At 38.4% G+C, this 7,558-nt stretch overlaps 1 long non-coding RNA gene across 1 annotated transcript; it reads right to left on the bottom strand.

Annotated features, from left to right (window-relative positions):
- Window positions 1-3,634: 3,634 nt before the first annotated feature.
- On the bottom strand, window positions 3,635-4,380 carry LOC132106911 (uncharacterized). Its single transcript, XR_009424207.1, has 2 exons — window positions 4,103-4,380; window positions 3,635-4,018 (listed from the first exon to the last, which is right to left on the bottom strand). It is a non-coding gene; the product is annotated as an uncharacterized LOC132106911 (long non-coding RNA).
- Window positions 4,381-7,558: the final 3,178 nt, after the last annotated feature.

Raw genomic sequence — 7,558 nt, 5'->3', positions numbered from 1 at the left:
TTAACCAACAGTTTAAGCTTCCATAGTCACATACCAAAAGATGTCCTGTGAGTACTTGTAGTTCTCAGAGCATGATGTTATGGACACCAGAACTGTTACTGATTATTTCTGATTGCAGATTCTGATTCAGTCGTTCCTTAGTTTGACCTCAGGTATCGGAGCCAGCAAGGTGCTAGAGACCATCCTCTGGCAGAGGAATCAAGCCTGCTCCACAGAGAGGAAGAATGAGCCGTCATTCACTTGCCTTTAATGTAGCATAGAGTTTGTTTCTTCACTCAGTTTAATTAAGTGCACTTACGACACTGTGCCTTGCATTGTCCTATGCAATAGTTTATATACTGTAATGCTAATGAGAAGACCAGTATTCAGTCGCTGGTTGAAAGAGCTAGAACTTGAACTGTAAACTTACATCTAATATTTTTAAGTCTTGAAATTTCATGTATTGATTTATATGCTTAAGAAACATGACAGCTTTATGCCAAAACTAAAAATGTGTTGTAAATATACACAAGAGTGATTAAAGCTTGTGATAAAACTTTAGAATCGTTTTTGAAATCTTTCATGGAAGTACTCACAAGTTTTATACCTGCGGTCCAAACTGCTTTTGTGAAGCAACATCCTATCGTCTTATATTGCTTGCCGTTAAATGTTCGTTGTGGCTTTATATACTTTTCAATGATGTCAAGGCTATTTGCAACTGAAAGGTGAAATGTTCCGGTGACATCCACGTCCTGTTATTTTACCTGTACAAAACAGTCTGTTGTGCTTGTTGTTGTAATATTATTTTGATGTATTATTGTAATCATAAACACACTGCTTGGTAGCGCAGATAGTCTTACCGTTTACTCCACTTCTAGTAATCTATAGCGGCTAACGAATAGGAAATCTCACACATTTAAATAAAATAGCTTACTTCTGTGTAGCAAAATGAAGTGCGGAAGTTGACATCTCCACATAATAAGAACATCTTTGGTCTTCATGGATACTTAACAGGTATGTTTGTGAAGCTTTGGTAACGTTAACTTTTAAAATTGTGAGCAAAACAATGCCCTACCCTGTTACATACGTAATAGTATGTGACTACTCTGAAAGCGATAACAGTGTTTCTTTTGATAATTGATGATAATAGTGCTCTGCTCTCCTCCAGGCGGCGAGACCAAGCAAGTAATCATCAGCGTAGCTTTCAGCGCCCTCTGTTTGTGAAAATAATCACTACGCGCTCGCTTGTTGCAGACTTGCAGTGTTCATGTCCGTTTTAAACTTGCTGTAAAACGATGAGACAGGACACCAAAAACCAGGGCGTCTGGTCATCCTAATGTAAATCACTGCCATTTTTAGATTGAGCTTAGCCACAAGCGCAAGATGAAAGCATTAAAATTATAAATGGGTCCCTCACCTCCAACAAATCTATGCCTAAGTTTAAGATTTCTTACATATACATTGAAAGTGAGTGACGTGACATTCAGCCAAGTATGGTGACCCATACTCAGAATTAGTGCTCTGCATTTAACCCATCCGAAGTGCGCGCGCACACACACACACACACACACACACACAGAGCAGTGGGCAGCCATTTATGCTGCGGCGCCCAGGGAGCAGTTGGGGGTTCGATGCCTTGCTCAAGGGCACCTAAGTCGTGGTATTGAAGGTGGAGAGAGAACTGTACATGCACTCCCCCCAATTCCTGCCGGTCCGAGACTCGAACTCACAACCTTTCGATTTCAAGTCCGACTCTCTAACCATTAGGCCACAACTTTACATGTAAATTGTGTAAAATGTAATTCCAAACCTGTATGAATTTCTTTCTCTGTGTAACACAAAATAAGATGTTTCGGGTAATCAAAGTTGTCGGTAGCCATTGACTTTCATAGGATTTTTTTTTTTTCTCCATACTATGACAATTAATGCCTACCATCAACTGTTTGACTACCCCAAATATCTGACTTCTTAGGTGCTCAACAGAAGAAAAAAAAATATCATACAGGTTTGGAATGACATGAGGGTGAGTAAATGACAACAGGAAATACAGAAAATATCAAATCTTTAAGTCTAATTATTACCAAGACTACCAACTACCATACTCTGTTGCTTTAATAAATTAATTCCTCTGTATCATTCATCTGGAATACGCCTTCTGCCACCTACTGGTTTTAAACTGCACATTAATGCTTTTATTGATTTAATCTAAACCTATTTTCTCAGATCAAACTGTATGTTTGTATACTCTAATAATAATAGACAGATGACACTAAGCCTCATGGGTTAATCAGATCAAACTGATACAGGTGTAGTTCTGAAAAATATATATTACACTGAAACCTACAAAAGCAATTAAAAACAAAGCAGCCAAGTTTATCACAAAAAAACAGGTTTATTTAATATCTCTTTCTTTTTAAAATAATTAGATTTATTCTATTCATCAAACCCTTTCTTTTGAATTTTTTTTTTACATATCAAACTTGGGCCATCATAAAACACACTATGAGCCTGGGAGAGATAAAACAAGAAAGAGAAAAAGAGAGACACGTGATTAAGCCAAAAAAATAAAATATAATAAAATACATCCTCCTCACATGTAAAATCCACAACCACGATTGTTGAGACTTCAAATAAAAGAAGAGAAGAAAAGGGGCTGAAGTGCCAGAAGAACAACTAATGAGCTGTAAATCAAAGTGCTTTTTAGTTTTTTTACTAACCTGCCCTGGCGGCTGGTATTTCAGAAGAGAGATTATGACCTACCGGATCAGAGTTAGGCCCTAAAAAACCCCCACCATAAGCAGGATTTCATTTCAAACACTCCATGAAAAGAAAAAAAAACCTTGTTTCGCTCAGCTCGGTCGTGTAGACGACATCCACCCACCCTAAAAACAAAACGAACAGAGCCAAGCAGTGGAAATCTGGGAGGCTCACGAAAAGCAGTTCAGAATATTCTTTATGAAAAATATGTCACCTAACGGTTTTAAAAACACTGGATGAGCTCTGAACACGGTGCGCCACTGAAATTCCACGAGTCCCTGCTAGTGTCGGAGAAACCGAGCTTGATGTACTCTTGGTAACTACTGAATTTCCACATTGGAATTCCCAAGAGTCTCCACAGCAGACAGCATGAAACTATGACCAGATCATTACCTGGTTCACAAGTTAAAAAAATAAAGGTCCTCAGAGAGGTTTGTCCTCTTTATTGAGCGAAGGTAACCGCCGTAGCTGACTGCGGCCCATCTCGCACATTAAGTTATGGACACCTGTCCATACTGTACAGTAAAGGACTGGGCCGATCATCCTGTAAAAGAACAAAAATGCAACCCACAGAGAGGATGTTCAATGTTTGTTTTTTTCTCTCTCCACTCCTGTTTTCCTTATATTCACGTCATGGGTTTCTGGTTTGTGTCCCTTGAGTTAGGGGAGTCGAATTATGTCTAGATGAAAAGGTCTCTCTTCATAAGGGACCAAAAAAAAAAAAAAAAAAAAAGATACATGATGGCCACGGGATCCTCACATAAGACATCTTTAATTGCAGGGTGAGCACAGATCCCAAAGTCCCAGGGAAATTCCTTCCAGAACATTATACTGACATGGAGACGCTGAACAATTTCTGAACTGAAAAGGTTTTTTTTTTAAATATATATCCTTTGACCATAGTTGATTATCATTTTACCATATTTTTCTTTTTACAACAAGGAGTGCAAATTAAGTCTCTCTTCGAATTTTCTGTTTTTTCTTCTTCCTTTCAGTGTAGTAGTATGATACAGGAAAGAGGGAGAGGATTATTTACAGTGCTGTTGAAAGGGAGGAAATGAACGAGGGAGTGTGCGGTAGAGTACGCAGGATGAGAAGCAAATAGGGGGACGGGGTCCCTGTGGCAGAGTAGAAAGGGATTGGTTGGGACCACACAGAAGGGCGGAGACGAGGTCCGTGTTAGGTGGGAATGACGCCATCACTGTTCTGGACGCCCCGTCTGAGCTCCAGATCTTCCAGCTTCCTCCATAGGTCCTCTCGCTCCTTGTCCTTCTTCCTTTCCCTGAAAGAAAGAGAGGTAGAGGTTATCTGAGCCGCGCTGTAAACTGCAGGAGTTTACAACAATGTTTGTTTGTTTGTTTCTTACCTTTGCCTGTCTGATTTGTAATTGGCGGCGAGTTCATCAAACAAGGCGCTGTTCATCTCCATGAAGGCTTTGAGCACATTGTAGATCAAAGCTGATATCGCCCTGATGGTGGAGGAAAGCAAACACGATGAACATCAAACCACTTTGTCAAAAGTGCAGGAATGTGTGCAAAGACTCAATACCAGTTACAACTAGATCATGCTTATTATGGAGAAGACCTTCTGATCAAGGTTAAAAGGGTTGGGTATCGATTCAGATGTCCCAATTCGATTCGATTTTGATTCATAAGCTCTCGATTCGATTCGATTCTTGGTGCGATTCTCGTTTTTGTTTTTTTATTACATTCAGTTAATAAAGTTTTAATACAAATGCTATTGATATTTCAAAAAAATGAACAGTAAACATCAGTTTAGCCACTAGCCTGTATTTAAACATTTTCTTTTTTTTTGTATAGGGTCCTTTTTTAAACCATAATAGGGCCATAAAAAAAATTCTCTTAATTTTTCTGGTAACCAAATGAAGGCATAAACAATTTAATTTATCTTTATCAAATGAAAAACCCTTTTATTTCTTGGCAAACAAAGTGCTGCACAACAGAGGTTTACAGTTAAAATTAAAAAGAAAACAAATGTGATTATTCATTTAAAAATAAAGATTTATATTAAGTTATATATATATATATATATATATATATATATATATATATATATATATATATATATATATATATTCATAAAGATAATAGTCTGCTAAATAATATATTTTTTAGTTTCTTCACAATAAACTAAACTTTTATTTGCCGTGAGGTGTATGTGATAATCCAGTAGTTTTGTCAGATTAAACGGTAAAATTCATATCATCATAGTGAGACAGCAGAGGATAAAAACACAGTGAGTGTGGCCTAATGGTTAGAGAGTTGGACTTGTAACCCAAAGGTCACAGGTTCGAGTCTCGGTGCTGGCAGGAGTTGTAGGTGGGAGGGAGTGAATGAACAGTGCTCTCTTCCATCCTCAATACCCATGGCTGAAGTGCCCTTGAGCAAAGCACTGAACCCCCAGTTGCTCCCTGGGCACTGGATATATAGCTGCCCACTGCTCCGGTGTGTGTTCACTCATCACTGCTGTGTGTGTGCACTTGGATGGGTTACCATCCTTGGCAAATGTCACAACTTACACTTCACTTTCACTTTTCTGTTGTAACATTGCGCAAGGTAAATAAGAGGGTGACATCTAGGGGAGAAGACTAATAAAAAGATTCACATTAATCAGATCTTGTTTTAAATGTGTGCTGAAATAAATACTGGAAAAGATTGATTCATGGCTTTTGAGAATAGATATCGAATTGACATTTAAAAAAACAATTAATCCAAAAAAAAAAAAAAAAAACATTTTGCCCAGCCCTACAATATATACTTTAAAAGTGTATATACTTTAAGTTTTTTTATATTATATTCTATATGTACAGTCGCGGCCAAAAGTTTTGAGAATTACATAAATATTGGAAATTGGAAAAGTTGCTGCTTAAGTTTTTATAATAGCAATTTGCATATACTCCAGAATGTTATGAAGAGTGATCAGATGAATCGCATAGTCCTTCTTTGCCATGAAAATTAACTTAATCCCAAAAAACCTTTCCACTGCATTTCATTGCTGTCATTAAAGGACCTGCTGAGATCATTTCAGTAATCGTCTTGTTAACTCAGGTGAGAATGTTGACGAGCACAAGGCTGGAGATCATTATGTCAGGCTGATTGGGTTAGAATGGCAGACTTGACATGTTAAAAGGAGGGTGATGCTTGAAATCATTGTTCTTCCATTGTTAACCATGGTGACCTGCACAGAAACGCGTGCAGCCATCATTGCGTTGCATAAAAATGGCTTCACAGGCAAGGATATTGTGGCTACTAATATTGCACCTAAATCAACAATTTATAGGATCATCAAGAACTTCAAGGAAAGAGGTTCAATTCTTGTAAAGAAGGCTTCAGGGCGTCCAAGAAAGTCCTGCAAGCGCCAGAATTCAGCTGCGAGATCGGAGTGCCACCAGTGCAGAGCTTGCTCAGGAATGGCAGCAGGCAGGTGTGAGCGCATCTGCACGCACGGTGAGGCGAAGACTTTTGGAAGATGGCCTGGTGTCAAGAAGGGCAGCAAAGAAGCCACTTCTCTCCAAAAAAAACATCAGGGACAGATTGATCTTCTGCAGAAAGTATAGTGAATGGACTGCTGAGGACTGGGGCAAAGTCATATTCTCCGATGAAGCCCCTTTCCGATTGTTTGGGGCATCTGGAAAAAGCTTGTCCGGAGAAGAAAAGGTGAGCGCTACCATCAGTCCTGTGTCATGCCAACAATAAAGCATCCTGACACCATTCATGTGTGGGGTTGCTTCTCATCCAAGGGAGTGGGCTCACTCACAATTCTGCCCAAAAACACAGCCATGAATAAAGAATGGTACCAAAACACCCTCCAACAGCAACTTCTTCCAACAATCCAACAACAGTTTGGTGAAGAACAATGCATTTTCCAGCACGATGGAGCACCATGCCATAAGGCAAAAGTGAGAACTAAGTGGCTCGGGGACCAGAATGTTGACATTTTGGGTCCATGGCCTGGAAACTCCCCAGATCTTAATCCCATTGAGAACTTGTAGTCAATCCTCAAGAGGCGGGTGGACAAACAAAAACCCACTAATTCTGACAAACTCCAAGAAGTGATTATGAAAGAATGGGTTGCTATCAGTCAGGATTTGGCCCCGAAGTTGATTGAGAGCATGCCCAGTCGAGTTGCAGAGGTCCTGAAAAAGAAGGGCCAACACTGCAAATACTGACTCTTTGCATCAATGTCATGTAATTGTCGATAAAAGCCTTTGAAACGTATGAAGTGCTTGTAATTATATTTCAGTACATCACAGAAACAACTGAAACAAAGATCTAAAAGCAGTTTAGCAGCAAACTTTTTGAAAACTAATATTTATGTAATTCTCAAAACTTTTGGCCACGACTGTAATTGATCAAAAATGGCAGCAAATACATTTGGAATGTTACAGAAGATTTCTATTTCAAATAAATGCTTTTCGTTTGAACTTTCTATTCAAAGTAACCTGAAAAAAAAATCTATTATGGTTTCGATAAACAACAAAACTGTTTTCATCAGTGATAATGTTTACATTTTTGTGTGTGTATTGGTGAACTGTATGTGTACAATTATGATATGTATGATATTCTCCTGCCAGGATCATGCTGTTGTAAATGAGAATTTGTTCTTAAGTGACTTGCCTCGTTTAACTAAGGTTAAGAAGAAATGCTGATTAAATCAGCATATTAGTATGATTTCTGAAGGATCATGTGAATGGAGTAATAATGCTGAAAATTCACCATTGCATCACAGAAATAAATTACATTCTTTTAGTAGTAGTATTTAATAGTATTATAGTAGTATTTCACAATGATAGGGTTTTCAC

The sequence above is a fragment of the Carassius carassius genome, chromosome 27 (assembly GCF_963082965.1).
Source record: "Carassius carassius chromosome 27, fCarCar2.1, whole genome shotgun sequence".
NCBI classification, from domain to species: Eukaryota; Metazoa; Chordata; class Actinopteri; order Cypriniformes; family Cyprinidae; genus Carassius; species Carassius carassius.
Note: the sequence above shows the minus strand (reverse complement) of the source record. Positions and strands in the feature narration are given on the sequence as shown.